The following is a 17,429-nucleotide window of genomic DNA, read 5'->3' as shown; positions in this document are numbered from 1 at the left end:
ACAGTGGGTTCACCGAAAAAAAAATTCAAAGTTCTTTAGGCTCTTAATACCATCTTAAATAACGAGAGAGAAGAGAGGAACATTTAAAATAATACTGTGTGTATTAAACTGATGAAGGATGTACAATATATATAGACAAACTAATGGGCTAAGCCCAAACCTAATATAATCAGACCTAAGACAAAATAAGGAAACTCTAATTACAATATATTTCTAACAAAACCTGTACCATAAATTAAAAAAAAAAATTATACACTTTTTGAAAATTAGTTGATGCCTTGCTACCAGGTGGCTGTGGCATAGACACCGTGAAGTTTGAATAAACTCCCACCAAATTTGAATATATGCGTGTTACTTAACTTGCCATAGACGAGAAGTTTGAATGAGAGAATGCATAATTAACCCCCAATTCTTATATGAAAATTAATACTCCCACCAAAAACATAATGTATCGCTAGCCATATAAAGAAAGGGTTTAAATTGTCTCCTTTTATAGAAGAAAATTATCTCATGTTAGTGAGACATAAAAAGTTGTGCTACTCTTTTTTTTAAAAAATAAATAAATGGTGAGACCCACATAACTTGTTTCTATGCATGAGATAGACTATCTTCTATTAAAGGAGATTAATAAATCCCATAAAAATAATAATAATTTAAGTCTCAAATCAGATAAATATTCTGTTGAGAATCTACGCCGTTAAATTTAATGATAGAAACCACGTGGCTTATATAAAACTAACATAAACCAAGGAGGTAGAAACTAACATGCCAGAGCTTCTCCAAAAGCTATAAATTAATAACAATCAATAATCAATTCCTGCCTGATTTCAACCATGAATAATGCTATCGTATGTATGGGTCGGGAATATTTTATATAAGTGGGACTTACACTCTCAAACCTTGATCTTTGATCTTATTTATATCTAACAATTTTAATTTATTAGATATTTGAGCTATTAGATATAAGTAAATCAATGATCCAAATTTAGTATAAGACTTTTTATTCTTTTATATATATATATATATATATATATATATATATATATATATATATATATATATATATATATATATATGGGACAATTATACTTACCACCATATTAGGCTTATCACTCTTACTAATAGTTTAGTTATTGTTAGATCAATTTAAAATCAACGGTTGAAAAAGTGAAAAAAAAAACTAACTGTAGTTGATTTTAAATTGATTCAACGGTAATTAAATAGGTAGTGAGAATGATAAACTTAAAATGGTGGTATATATAAACTGATGTAATCGAGTTGAGACTTAAAATTTCTAATTAAAATTCTACCTCTGTTAATATATCTCAGGAATAATATAAAGAAAATAACATTTGTCGTTTTAAGTGAAATTAATGTGTTTTTGTGATTTTTTATTGGGTAAAGTGTGTGTCATTTTAAAGGATGTAAAATTGTGTCATTTTAAGAGAGAGAAAGAGATAGATAAAGGAGGAGAGAGAGTTGACAAAAAAAATAAAGGTGTGGGTCCCACCTCTTTGTGAGAGTGAAAGAATATAAGTTGTGTCATTTAAAAGGATAAACATTTTTCCCTTTTTTATTTTCTCTATAATACACTCTTTTTCTGATTTTGTGGAGGAAAGGAATGTTGGGTTTGGGTATGACTCATACTTCGCATGTTGATGAGGGCCCTTGTATTCGGGGTCAGCACAAAGGCAACTGGGGTTAGGGATGTGCATGAGTCGAACCGAACCAATTTTTTTGAAAAATCGAACCAAATTGGTTTAAATAGTTCGATTCAAAATGGTTCAGTTCGGTTCGGTTGGAAACGGTTTGGTTTGGTTCATAATTGGTTCAGGTCGACCCTATTTTGAAAAGAAAAAAAATTTAAAATTTAAAATATAAAAAATAAAGTTATAAAAATCAATTTAGTTCGGTTCTAAAACGGTTCGGTTCTTAAACTAATTCTAAAAACCGATTTGGTTCATGAACTGGGTCTTTAAAAACCGGTTCGGTGCATGAATTGATTTTTAAAAATCGATTATTTTAAGTGCAGTTTAGTTTGATTCATGGTTCAGTTCAATTTTTTGGTTATTTTGCATATCTCTAATTGGGGTCCCGCTCCCAGGTGAGCGGACAGGGGTCCAGGGGAGCCGCACCTCATACCCGTAGAGGCTAAATACTATTGTAGGCCTTTGAATAGCTGCTATTAGGTATAATTATATAATTTAAAATGATAAATATTTTTTTTATAATAAAAACTTCGAATATTATTATGATTCTCCCAGTTATCTTCAAATGTATGCAGACAAACACAAAATTCTACCAGCGTAAACCAATAGAACTTAAGATTCGTAAAACACGAATGCTACGTACCAGCAATCTTTGTCTGTCCTATTCTTTTTGGTTTCGTCAGATTAAGGGTCTGATGCCTTATATATCATTTTCAATTGTGAAAATTCATTTGGCTTCTTTCATGCATTGTAATGTGCACACATGCTGTGACAGACCTGCGTACGTAGATTACGGGAATATAATAGATTGAAGTCTTTTTTTTTTTTTTGTGCACCACATAATTATTATAGCTATATTGTAGTCTTAACATTTCTACATTCTGTTTTGGTTTTTTTCATCCGAATGATTGATATCTTTACAGGAATTGCACACGTCGTCCACACATAAATTAAGTCCCTTTTCAAGCGCGAGGTGCTAACTTATTTGTCTGTTTCCTCAATGGTGACTAGCGATATTATTGCTACTCTTATTACTGATAAAATTAGAAGATATTGAAATATTTTGTAAATAATCAATTTAATTTAAAGTATAAGTTCAAGTTGATGGATGAGCAAAATTATATTATTGACTGAATTTGAAGAATGGATAATATATATATTTATTTACTTGTACTAATTTTTTTTATAATACTTAATTAATTATTAATTAAATAAAAGTAGTAACGATCTAACCCGTTATCGAATCTCATGCAAAAAAACCAATTAAAAATTTATGTAAAGAATTAATTCAACCCTAAAATTTAAACTGATTGATAAAATTATATTAATAGTTTTTATATATCTCTAACATATTTAATCATAAGTAAAATGAAATACAATAAAAATAAGATAAAATTATTACATTATTATTAGAATAATTTATCAGAAAAAAAGAAAGTAAATACAATGATAAGAAAATAGTATTAAATAATGAATTAATTTTATCCTATATCAAAATCAAATCAATAATTTTTTTATGTCATTTTATATCATTTATTTGATTTAATTTAATAGTAAAAAAATAATTATAAAAAATATAAAGAAAAAGAAGTATTAAATATAACTCCTCTTAAAAAAATTTCAATTTCTTTTTTGAATAAAATCATTTTAATTTAAATAATAAAAACAACAAAAATTAATATATTCTTTCTATCCTTTTCAATCAGTGCAAACATACCTTAAATAACCAAGTCACATGTTATCAAAAAAAATAAAATAACCAAGTCACATACGTCAAAAAGACAAACACGTCATCCACCATATTTTATCATAATTAATTAGAACAGAGTGTTTAATCACACCCTCCAAAGTCCTTTTCCCTTCTATTTATAATTATTTATCACTTGCTCTAGTAAAGCTTTCATCATCTAATCACCTCAAACATAAACTAGTTGTTGTAATTGTCATTAATCATTATATACTATTATTATTTTGATTGCGCCTGCAGTTTCTTTTGGCAGTCAAACATGAATGATGCGTTAGGACGCCTCATTTTGGTTGCTTATAATCTATGAAGCACCGACACTTCAAAAACCTTGACATGTCGTGTCTGACACTTTTTGACACTCTCGGACACTCCGACACTCTCCGACACTCCAACACGCATTATTGAAATTCAAAAAACGGTTCAAAGATTAAATTGCGTTGAGTTTTTAGTTCCAATTGTTAGATTTGTTAGATTACGATTACTATTTTATTGAGTTTTAATATAAATATTTGGAATATCTTATGTTTCTTTGCAAAATTTATGAATATTATAAGTTTAGATACGTTTTTTTATTAAATTATTGAATATTAAAGATAATATATACTACATAAATTAAATATATTATTTAATATCAAAACGTGTCCTAACGTGTCAAAATTTAATATTTTTTAAAATTAACGTGTCGGAGTATCGTGTCGTATCGTGTCCCGTGTCAGTGCTACAGCTTACAATTCACATTTTCTATGTACATGGCATGGGTTTAAGTGTTTAACCATATCGATGCTCTTATTTTTTAATTTTTTTTTAGAATGGGGAAATTCTAGTTTTCTTTTTAATTGCGATTTGGTTTAAAATATTTTATTTCTTATATTATAATACTTACCACTAAACCAACTCTATTTGTTGATTATAAAACTTCTATTTTTTATTTATTATATTTTATTCAAGTGGTTGACTCATAACCTACTTATTGAATTGGTGACTTATTGAACAGGGGCGGCCGGTCTGAAATTGATGACACTAAATTGAGAGGTCCAAAATATATCTAATATATTAAGAGTAATTAATATCTACAACTTATTATATCATCTGTACCAAAATTCAAAAAGTCAAAATTCACTTTAAATAAAGTTTTTGGTTCCTATATTCTATTAGAGTCGCGAGCTTGTTGTAGTCGGTCCGTGAAGGGAGAACTTGCTGCTTACTTGCTATATCCCCGCGTTCTTGCACGGCTCGTTCTTCGAGCCCTGCTTCTCCCTTCCCCTCAAATAAGTCGTATCTTACTCAGACCGATAAATAGAGCTGAGGTTATAGTTAAAATCGCCAGTAGAAAACCGAAATAACTAGTTATAGTGGACATAAAGAGGCTGAATGAAATATGTTCTTTTTATACATATATTTATAAAGCACTTCCCTAAGTTTCTTAAGTTTCTGTTTTTGATACAAAAATATAGTATGGATTTAGATTTTTATAACTTTTAAAATATCATTCCATATATTTTTATTTATTTAAGTTTTATTTTCTCAATAACTAATATCTTAATATGTGAAAACTTAAAAAACAAACGCTTAATACAAAATAAAATCTAGCACCTTAATGAGTAAATAATACAAAAAATAATTACTTTAACTATCGGACTAAAATTTAAATAGTTAAAGTATAAAGCTTAATATAAAAGTACAAAATCTTAAATTTAAATAAATAAAAGTTACATATACTAAAATCTTATTTAAATATTTTTACTTTGTAATCTATTTTTAATTCAGAAGATCAGCAGGGTTTATGGAGGCTAAAAAATTAAAAAATTATTATTTTATTAAAAAATTATAAAAATTATTTTGACGGTGAGAACTGAATTTGCAAATTAAAGAGAGAAGAAGAAGGAGGTGACATGGATTGAAAATGAATGGGAGAAGAGGCGGTTGTAATATGATAATATATTTTATTTGCAGTCTTGTTTTCTCACTATTTTTACCAAACAAATAATTTTTTTTTTTTTCCTCTACTTCAATTTAATCTTATGCTACTGGAACTTTTTTTAACAAAATAAGTTTTTTTTTTAACTTTAATTTTTAAAATATTAATATTTTTAATTATACCTTTTTGGCCTTGGGAAGTTGATTTCTCTCTCACCCATGTTTCCTGTTTTTCTTTTGAAAAAAAATAAATTAGATGTGATCGTAGGGATAGTTTCTTCGAAATTAGAGAGAAACAGTAGCTTACCAAAAAAAAGGAGAAGAGAGAAACCGGATACTGAAAGTTCCAAGAAACTTTCCCCTAAAGGCCGATTCTTATATAAAATATAAAAATTTACGGGAAAAAAAATTAAGTTTTGACGTAAGGATATCATAAAATGTGATGTAATCCACATATAGTATATGCACGACTTAGTAAGCATGTATATTCAATTGCAGACCCATAATTTCATAAAATTATGAGAGAGGCAAACAAAATTTCAAAATTTGCAAAAATTTAAATGGGGAATGTTATAGTTATTATCTCTTTTTCTTATCACTTGTTACTAGGGGTGTTAACGGGCCGAGCCGATCCGAGCTTTGATCTTAACGGGCCAAGCCTGTATTTAAACGTGTCCGACTGGCCTTAGCCTGTTACCTGTTACGAATATAATATTGGCCTGTGGCCTGGTTTATTTACAAAAAATAAAAGCCTGTGTGAAGCCTGTCTTAGCCTGTTAGCATGTTAAAGAATAAAAATAAGAGAATAGAATTCCACAAAAAATTAATTTCCAGATAGAAACCTTAGCTTCCAATTTGCAGCAATAATTTACAAAGTCTACAATAAATAAATAAAATTAAAGTGAGAGAAGGTAGATAACAGGTTATATTATCTTAGTCCATTATAAAAAAAGTGCCAACAAAAATAAAAATAGAATAATAAAATAAATTGACACAAACGAGCAGTGAACAGTGGAACGAATGAGTTTTTGTGAGTTGTTTGTGTGAAGGAGGATGGAGGATAATATAGAACAGTACTAGTAATTCCATAAATATACATAAATTCAATATATATCCAAATAGCATAATATAGAACAAAATCATCCAAAAAGTCTGTTAAACCAATAAAACGGGGTGAAATAAACTGATGAGAGAGAGTTATTACAAGTAGTATAAAAAGTATAAATAAATATTTATATACTAGGCTAGCCTGGGAGGCTTTAAGGTCGAGCTTCTGAATTAGAGTCTGAGGCCTTTTTATAAAACGAGCTTTTATACACGTCCAAGCCTGGTTCCAACACGAGCTTTTATTAAACGAGCTCAGGCCTTTACGAGCCGAGCCAAAGGCCCCTGAAAAGCCCCTGACTCGTTTACCACCCCTAACTTTTACTACTAAATTGTAATCGTTGATTTCCGTCAATATAACAGTTATAATTTATTGAAAATTAATAATTAATTAATAAATATGATCCAATAAATTATAACCGATAGATTGACGGAAATCAACAGTTACGATTTAGTAGTAACATATAGTAAGCAAAAAGAAGTAGTAACTATAACCTCTCACAATTTAAATAGTCAGATTTTAAAAACTCTCTAATTTGTTTTTTCATAAATGAGAAATAATAAGGCAGGAGAGCAAGATTAAATTACACTATTTAATTTAATTTTATGAATATAGTATGAGATAAAAAATTGATGAATTTGAGAACAATCACCCATACATCTGAACCTTTCTCCTTCGATATTTGGAATATCTGTGATAGCAAGTTTGACTACGGCTCCGCCTATGTGTTCGTACATCACAATGATCCACCTAAATTTCTATTCCATCCGCGTTTTTTAAAAAAAAATAAAAAATAAAAATGTCATTAATGTTATCAAGAAACAAAAAAATGAATGACCACACAACGAAAGAGGCCTATCATGCGCCAAGAGTTAATAGGCAAGATGTTAAAAAAGGGGAGTAATAATAATGTTGTTAAAAGTATAAAGGGCAAGTTGTTCTGTGAGTACTCTTTTTAAAAACCTTGTGCTCCCCGTGGCTGTTCTGTTGCAAAAGGATCACAAACCATTCAAATTCAAGCTCCAAAAATGGCCTTCTTTGGAGATTCAATAGGTACGCAGTACGCTACACTTACTTTGGTGCACTTAAGCGAGTTATGCAATTATTATCTGCTTTTGCTCTAATATGAAATGCAAGTATTATCTTACTTTTATATAATATGTTTGTTTTTTTATCTCACAGTTCATGCCATAAAGATATCTTGTTCATATAAATCATGTCTCCTCTGGGCCTCTGGCTTTGGTTATTGAATTGGATGGGCAGTTTCTTATTAAATTCTCCAACTTAATTTGAAATGTGAAATGTTTTGTGTAAAAAAAAAAAAATGTGATGAACTTTGATTGTTTCTCTTTGCTGGATATGCTGGGGATTTTTCATGGGTTTGTTGTATGAAGGAGTCTGATTTCAATTCTCTGTTCTCAAAAGAGCATATAATATATTGCTCGACACTATAATCAAACAGGTTGATTCAAGTGATACATATTTAATTTCGCTTAAGTAAAATTTTGCATTTAGGTTGTTATGAGTATAAAAAATTCCCTTAGTCTTATCATACTGTGGATATTCCTGATTTGAACATAACTTTTTATTTGAAGGATACATGTGACTTATAAAAAAAATAAAAAAATAGCCAGACACTATAAATCTTCGTTTTTTGCCTTTGTCTTTTACACTTCTTTGCTTATTGTTTTAATCAAAATAAGTTCTACAACCCACGCATATAAAAAGAAAAAAAAGTGGAATTTCTCAGTTGTCTCCATGATTGTTTGGATATTATTTTTGGTTTTTAGTTTATCTTCTTCTTATAAAAGCAAAATTTAATCCAATCAGGTGCTGGTTTTTACTAAAATTCTTATAGTAAAAAGAGATTTTTTTATAATAAAAAAAAATCAAAAGTCAAAAGCTCTTCTTATGATGTTTTTTTAGAATTTTTATCGGCTTTTCTTGAAATGAAATGAAACGTTGAATTTCTCTTCAAGATACACTGGCTCAGTTTGCAAGGAACGAGTTCAGCTTGGACTCCAAAGCCACCATTGGTGTCGAGTTTCAGACTCGAACTTTGGTGATCGAGCACAAGAGCTTCAAGGCTCAGATCTGGGACACTGCTGGCCAAGAACGATTCTCTTCTTCTTTTGCCTTCTTTTTAATTATACACACACAAACACACTATCCTCCTTTATTTCTTAGCTATTTCGTTTTTACTGTATAGTCTTCGATTTTGTTTCTCAAAACCTAGATTTCCTTATTTTACTTTATTTTTAGGTATTTGTGGATCTTGTTATTGTTCAGTTTTCGCTATGTATACAGTATACGCGTTGCTGTTACTTATTGTGTTGTTGATTTAGCCTTCGTTTTGTTTTTGCTGATCACCAAATGTCTAAATTATTAAGTTAAAATGTTTATAACAGTTTTTTTTTTTTTAGCTTTAACTTAAAAATATATCCAAACTCTGTCGTATGATTAATTAGCATTGCATTTTTAGTATTGGCTTGTGGAATCTCATAGCCAAAACAGGTGATCTCATAACATCCGCGGTGAGCGAGGGGTATAAATGAGTTAGAGTAGCCTACTGGGACCTATAATCTAGTTTATACATACTAGATTTGGCCTATTTTTATTATAAAATAGAACATGCTCATACTTTAAAAAAAAATTATTTAAAAAACAGGTCATAGACTTTTTTGTACATGTCAGGTCTATAATCCTATAAGTCGGCCTATATTATTATTTATTTAAAAAAATTATTATTTTAATAATTTTGAATAATAAAATAATATTATAGGTCAAGACTTTTATTTTTTAAATATAGGTTAAGAATTTGAGGCCTACACAAGCCAGGCCAGACCTAATATTTTTTATACACATCTGACTTATATAAGCCAAAATCTAACTTATTTACACCCGTAGTGGTTAACATCCCAAGCCATAATCTATTATATATATATATATATATATATATATATATATATAAATTCCATGTGATATTATAAGGAATTATTTAATCATCTTCGTTTGATTAGGATTTAATAATAAAACATTATATTTAGTTTAAATTTGATTACATTTTTTTTTATTTACTTAAAATTTAATTTGATTTTAGTTATCTCATTGTTAAATTATAATTTGTTTTTATATCTTATACAATATACATATTTAATAATAATAAATAATACTTTTTTTTTTCTGTATTTCTTCTCTGCCATTTATCTATTTATTACTATTTTCATAACATGAACTTTATTATTAAAAAGAAAATTATCCTCACGAAAGGCTTGCCTGCAGCAATAAAAGAAGTGTATATTATGGGTAAAGATTAACTGATGCCGACATGCATATGATAGGAGCTCCGCTGTTTAGATATAAATTAAGAATTATTTTTTTTTACCATTTATTTGAATGTATTTTTTTTATCACCGTTAATTTATATTTTGAAGATATAGATCCTTTGATTCCTTTCACAAGAGCTTATGTAATATGAATTCATATCTATTTCATCCATCACCACACCATCAGTCACATGCAAAAAAACAATAATAGTAATAATAATAAAAGAAGAGTGAACGAGAGAGAAATTCAACTCGTCACATATCTCTATAAGAAACTTGACTTGAATCATCTTATTTTACGTAACAGTTACACTATCAGACTTTAGAATTGTTAAATCTATTAAATATTACTTGCACGTAAATAAATGTTGGGAGAAATTTTGAAAACAAAATATAAAGTCAAGTTCTTCAGTGAGTCTTCTTAAAATAACTTGTGCTCCTTTTAGTAGGTTGATTTGCTGCAAAAGAAGCACAAAGCATTCAAATTCAAGCTCCAAAAATGGCTTACTTTGGATATGCAACAAGTATGATACACTTAATTTGTTTATCTTTTCTACTTTTGTTGGTGAGTGCAAGTAGCTGCAGTTATGTGAGTTATGCGAGTACTATCTTGCTTTTCTATAATATGTCAGTTAAATTTTTATCTCACAAATCATGAGTTCTCATTTTATAAGAAATAATGATATATTGTTCATGCAGATCATGTCTTCGTAATCTCATTTCTTTGTTTATTGAATTTCATGCAGAGTTTTTTTATTAACTTTTCCAACTTTGTAAGTGTAAAAATGATGAACTTTGATTGTTTCTCTTTACTTGATATGCAGGGGATTCCTCATGGATTTGTCTGAAGGATTTTGATTTGGCTTCTTTCTGTTCTCAAAGGAACATAATAGACACTATAAATCTACTTTTTGCCTGTGTCTTCTACACTTCTTTCCTTAGAAAAAGATCTACAAGTGGTAGCAACATAAAAAACTTGATTTTCCCGGTTGTCTCAATCTGTTGTGCTCTCATTGGCATTGCGTTTTTCAGTATTGGATTGTGGAATGTCATAGCCAAAACTGGTAACTCTGAGCAGCTGAGCTGGTTAGCTTGCATTTTCAGAGGATTCATATGGCTTTCTTTAACAGATTCTTTGCTTGTTCAGAGACACAAATGGATAAAAATTTCAAACTCTCTCTGGTGGGCATCTTCTTGTGTATTGGTTTCAGCTCTCAACATTGAAATTCTGTTTAAAGAGCATGCAATTGAAGCTTTTGATATCGTACAATGGCTCGCACACTTCCTTCTTCTCTTCTGTGCTTTCCAAAATGTTGGTTATTTTGTTACTCAAAGTACCCCAGAAAGTTTATCTGAGCCACTTTTAGCTCAGAATGTTGAAACCAAAAAAACTGGACTAGGCCATGCTACTTTTCTCAGCAAGTTGATCTTCTCTTGGGTCAATTCTTTACTCATTCAGGGTTACTCAAAGCCACTAGCTCTTGAAGACATTCCTTCTCTTGTTTCTGAAGATGAAGCTGACTCGGCCTACAAAAAATTCTTGCATACATGGGAATTTCTTGTAAGAGAGAGGAGCAAGAACAATACCAAAAACTTGGTTCTTTGGTGTGTAGCTAGAATGTACTTAAATGAGAACATATTAATAGCATTTTACACATTACTTAGAACTATTTCAGTTGTAGTTTCTCCTCTATTGCTCTATGCTTTTGTAAACTACTCTAATAGCACTGAGGCAGATCTCAAAGAAGGTCTTTCCCTACTTGGTTTTCTGATTCTGACCAAAGTGGTTGAGTCTTTGTCCCAGAGACATTGGTTTTTTGATTCGAGGAGGTTAGGGTTGAAAATGAGATCAGCTCTAATGGTGGCAGTGTATCAAAAACAGCTAAAGCTTTCTAGCTCAGCTAGGAGAAGACACTCAAGTGGTGAAATTGTGAATTACATTGCAGTTGATGCATATAGAATGGGAGAATTTCCATGGTGGTTTCATGTAACATGGGCTTCTGCATTGCAACTTTTTCTCTCCATTGGTGTCCTTTTTGGTGTTGTGGGTCTTGGTGCTCTTCCTGGTTTAGTCCCTCTTCTCATATGTGGACTTCTCAATGTACCATTTGCAAAGTTCCTACAAAATTGTCAGTCACAATTCATGATTGCACAGGATGAGCGTCTGAGATCAACTTCAGAAATTCTGAATAGTATGAAAATCATTAAGTTACAATCCTGGGAGGATAAGTTCATGAACTTAGTTGAGTCCCTACGTGCTAAAGAGGTCGTATGGTTGTCTAAGGCACAGATCTTGAAAGCTTATGGATCATTTCTTTATTGGATGTCCCCTACCATTGTTTCTTCTGTTGTTTTCCTCGGATGTGCTCTTTTCAATAGTGCACCATTAAATGCTGGAACCATTTTCACAGTTCTTGCAACGTTGAGGATCATGGGAGAACCTGTTCGAATGATCCCAGAGGCTCTATCTGTTATGATTCAAGTTAAGGTCTCCTTTGATCGTCTCAATAACTTTTTGTTTGATGAGGAGCTAAGCAATGATGAAAATGGAAGGAATATAAAGCAATGTTCAGTTAATGCTGTGGAAATTCAAGCTGGCAACTTCATTTGGGATCAGGAATCAGTGTCACCAACTTTAAGAAATGTGAATTTAGAAATCAAATGGGGACAGAAAACAGCAGTTTGTGGACCAGTTGGAGCTGGCAAATCATCTCTTTTGTATGCAATACTTGGAGAGATTCCCAAGACTTCAGGAACAGTTGAGTTATTATCCGATCTTTTTCTTTTTTATCATTGTTGAGATATATAAAACCATGTAATGTAACCTCACCCAACAGCTTTTTTATTTTATTTTATCATGTTATAATCTTAGTATCTTACACCCTTTTTTGCAGGTTAATGTAGGTGGCACTCTAGCCTATGTTTCTCAATCTTCTTGGATACAAAGTGGGAACGGTTCAAGATAATATACTCTTTGGCAAGCCAATGGACAAAACAAGATATGAGAATGCCATTAAAGTTTGTGCCTTGGATAAGGATATTCATGATTTTAGCCATGGTGATCTCACAGAAATAGGTCAGCGAGGGATTAACATGAGTGGAGGACAAAAGCAAAGGATTCAACTAGCTCGAGCAGTCTACAATGATGCTGATATCTATCTTCTTGATGACCCTTTCAGTGCAGTTGATGCGCATACTGCTGCTATTCTGTTCAATGTAAGAACATATCACTTTTAGATTCTTAAATTTTGATAAAACTGTTACCCTCACAGCCTCACTTCAGTGAATCAAACTTCGTACAGGACTGTGTCATGACTGCTCTAAGAGAGAAAACAGTTATTCTAGTGACTCATCAAGTGGAGTTCCTCTCAGAAGTTGATACAATCCTGGTAAAGTATCTCACTTGGATGCCTAATATATACACATATATTACATTAGAACATAATTAATATGAAATATTATAACTCAAATTCTAGGTAATGGAGGGTGGAAAAGTTATTCAATCAGGTAGTTATGAGGATCTCCTGACAGCTGGGACAGCCTTTGAACAACTTGTGAGTGCCCACAAAGAGACAATTTCAGAGATGGATCAAAATAATGAAAACAAAGGAGGATCTGAAAATGAGGTTGTGGCTCATCCACAGGAGTCTCATGGTTTTCATCTCACTAAAAATCAAAGTGAGGGTGAGATCTCTACCAAGGGTCAACTTGGGGTGCAGCTTACACAAGAAGAAGAAAAAGTGATTGGTAACGTTGGATGGAAGCCATTCTGGGATTATATTTCCTTTTCCAGGGGATTATTCATTCTGTGTTTGGTCATGTTAGGACAATCTGCTTTTGTTGCTTTGCAGACTGCATCAACTTATTGGCTTGCTATAGCCATTGAAATTCCAAAAATAACTAGTGGCACCTTGATTGGAGTTTACTCTTTAATTTCATTTGTTGGTACTGCTTTTGTATATCTAAGGTCTTACTTGATTGCACTTCTTGGATTAAAGGCTTCTTCAGCCTTCTTCTCTAGTTTCACTACAGCTATCTTTAAGGCTCCTATGCTGTTCTTTGACTCAACCCCTATAGGGAGGATTTTAACCCGAGTAAGTTTTCTTCACTCCCAATGCGAAAAAAAGGAAGAAGAACCTATATAATTTCCTTCTCATATTCATTACTATTTAATCATCCCCCATATTTATGTCAATTTTTTCCTCTCTTGCAGGCTTCTTCAGATTTGAGTATTTTGGACTTTGATATACCTTATTCCATCACTTTTGTATTGCCTGTGGCAATTGAAATTCTGGTGACAATTTGTGTAATGGTTTCAGTCACATGGCAAGTTCTCATTGTTGCTGTTCCTGCAATGATTGCATCAAAATATATTCAGGTTTGTCCACTTTCTGATTTTTCTTGATTTTCCATTCTCCATCCCTGCTTAGATCATGGAATTAGCAAGTTCTTAGTCTCTCTCCCTCTCTCTCTTATTTTTCTCTAAAAGGGATATTATCAAGCCTCTGCAAGGGAACTAATAAGGATCAATGGAACCACAAAAGCTCCAGTCATGAATTTTGCAGCTGAGACATCACTTGGAGTGGTTACTGTAAGAGCATTCAACATGGTGGACAGATTTTTCAAAAACTACCTAAAGCTTGTGGACACAGATGCAGCACTGTTCTTTCATTCTAATGTGACCATGGAATGGTTAATTTTAAGAATTGAAGTACTTCAAAATTTGACAGTCTTCACTGCAGCTTTGTTACTTATTCTACTTCCTCAGGGATACGTGTCCCCAGGTAATATTACATAAAAGGTTCATTACCATGGCAAAGGTTTTGTTCATGCTGTTAACATGCTAAGAGTTCTTGGCAATTCTCCTTGTCTGTGCAGGGCTTGTAGGGCTTTCTCTTTCTTATGCTTTCACATTGACAGCATCCCAAGTATTTTGGACTCGATGGTTTTGCAACTTTTCAAACTATATTATCTCAGTTGAAAGAATCAAGCAATTCATTAACATACCAGCCGAGCCACCTGCCATTGTGGAGGATAAAAGGCCTCCATCTTCATGGCCTTCTAAGGGTAGGATTGATCTTCAAGCCTTAGAGGTAAAGTTACATCTTTGTCTTTTTTTCACCTCTACTTTTTTTATTTCTGACAAATTGGACAGAAAAATTAGTCTGATCACTGTTTTTTCTACATGTTTTCAGATTAGATATCGTCCAAATGCTCCATTAGTTCTTAAGGGTATCACTTGTACCTTCAAAGAAGGGAGTAGAGTGGGAGTTGTAGGAAGGACTGGAAGTGGAAAAAGTACCCTTATAAGTGCTTTGTTTCGCTTAGTTGAGCCTGCAAGAGGTGATATTCTTATAGATGGGATTAACATAGGCTCAATGGGGTTGAAGGATTTGAGAACAAATCTAAGCATCATCCCTCAAGAACCAACTCTTTTCAAGGGCAGCATTAGAACCAATTTGGACCCTCTAGGCCTGTACTCAGATGATGAAATATGGAAGGTGAATGAACTAGCCCCCCAATTGAAAATTATGTTACATTTGAATACCATTTTCTTCTACATGAGTTTTTCAATATGCAAAGGTTTGATTAGATTTAATTTTTGTATACAGGCTTTAGAGAAATGTCAGCTTAAGGAAACAATTAGCAGTCTACCAAGTCTCTTGGACTCTTCAGGTGAGTTAACTTCAAAAACTTGAAGCTACAAATCTGATATAGGAGTAACTTCTGGCTATTGAACCTCAATACAAAATTAGCTATTTCAATATCAAGATTTTGGAACAAATTAGCTATTGAAGTTTAGTTCTGACTAGTTTTAATTACAGTGAGTGATGAAGGTGGAAATTGGAGCTTGGGACAGCGCCAACTGTTTTGTCTTGGAAGAGTACTACTTAAGAGAAACAGAATTCTTGTTCTGGATGAAGCTACTGCCTCCATTGACTCTGCCACAGATGCTATTCTACAAAGAATAATTAGACAAGAATTTGCACAATGCACAGTTATAACCGTGGCTCATAGAGTTCCAACTGTAATAGATAGTGACATGGTCATGGTCCTGTCTTATGGTATGTTAATTACTTGTTCTTTTCAATTTTTTCCTTTTTGTCAAATACACTACTTCTCTGTCTAATTCTGTGTCTTTCCTCTCTCTTTTTTTGGCGGGTGAATAAAGGGAAAATGTTGGAATATGATGAGCCTTCGAAGCTAATGGAAACCAATTCTTCATTCTCTAAGCTGGTTGCTGAATATTGGTCTAGCTGCAGGAAGAATTCCTCCCAAAACATTAGCAGTAGGGTGTAAATGGGCCAGACTAGGCAAGCTTAGGTTGAGCCTAGCCTATCTTGGTCTTTCTGCAAAATAGAGTAGGCTAAGGCTTATAAGTTATAAGAAAGCATTTTTAACAAATAAGCCATAGGTCATCTTTGTCCGGCCTGGCCTATTTAATTTTTTAAAATAATAACTTGAAAAAGGGTATTCTAATATATTATAGAATTGTAAATTATATGTACAAAAGGGTTCTCTATTTATAGAGAATACACGACCTAGAATACTTGACCTAATGGGCTAAGCCCAATACAACAAATAATAAATAAATAAATAATAATATTTACAACACTCCCCTCAAGCTGAGGAATAGATATTTATCATTCTCAGCTTGCTAGTAAGTTCTTGAAATCTGTCTGAAGGAAGTCCCTTTGTCAATAGATCAGCTAATTGACGCCCAGTGGGAATGTATGAGTGGTAATCAACCCGCTATCAAGTTTCTCTTTTATGAAATGGCGGTCGACCTCAATATGTTTAGTCCGATCATGTTGAACTGGATTATGAGCTATAAAAATAACGGACTTATTATCACATAGCAGCTTCATAGGTCCCTCACATTTTATTTTGAGATCATCAAGTACAATTTTCAGCCACAGTAACTCACAAATGCCTTGATCCATAGCTCGAAATTCAGCTTCTGCACTTGATCTGGAACCACATCTTGTTTCTTACTTCTCCATGTCACCAAGTTACCGCAAAGAAACATGCAATAACCAGTGGTAGAACGACGGTCAGTCACGGATCCAGCATAATCAGCATCTGTGTAGACTTCTAAAGATAGATTTCCATCACGTCGGAATAATAATCCTTTACCAGGAGTACCTTTAAGATACTGAAGAATTCTCTCTACTGCCTGCATGTGTTTTTCCTTTGGATTGTGCATAAACTGACTGACAACACTAACAGCATAAGCTAGGTCTGGTCTAGTATGGGCCAGATATATCAATTTCCCAACTAGCCGTTGATATTGTCCTTTATCAACTGGAGGACTCTCTTCTTCATAGCCCATCTTGTGATTCTGCTCAATAGGAGTATTAGAGGGTTTACACCCGAGCTTTCCTGCTTCTTTGAGAAGATCAAGAACATATTTCCTCTGCCTAATAAAAATTCCTTTGCTTGAATGAGCTACTTCTATTCCTAGAAAATATCTCAGTTTCCCAAGGTCTTTGACTTCAAACTCAGAGGCAAGCCGTGTTTGCAGAATCTGTCTCTCCACAAAATCATCACCTGTGATAATAATATCATCAACATATACAAGGAGCACAGTAAGCTTCCCATTTTGGGAGTGCTTGAAGAAAAGA

General features: G+C 32.2%; 1 pseudogene; it reads left to right on the top strand.

Moving 5' to 3' along the window:
* The first annotated feature begins 7,405 nt into the window (after positions 1 to 7,405).
* LOC133316860 (ABC transporter C family member 8-like) lies at positions 7,406 to 16,328 on the top strand (annotated as a pseudogene).
* The last annotated feature ends 1,101 nt before the right edge of the window (positions 16,329 to 17,429 follow it).

This window comes from Gastrolobium bilobum, unplaced genomic scaffold (assembly GCF_033153095.1).
Source record: "Gastrolobium bilobum isolate Gb01-03AN ecotype WA unplaced genomic scaffold, APGP_CSIRO_Gbil_v1 utg9213, whole genome shotgun sequence".
Lineage (NCBI taxonomy): Eukaryota > Viridiplantae > Streptophyta > Magnoliopsida > Fabales > Fabaceae > Gastrolobium > Gastrolobium bilobum.
The sequence above is the reverse complement of the archived record's forward strand: the minus strand, read 5'-3'. Positions and strand labels throughout refer to the sequence as shown.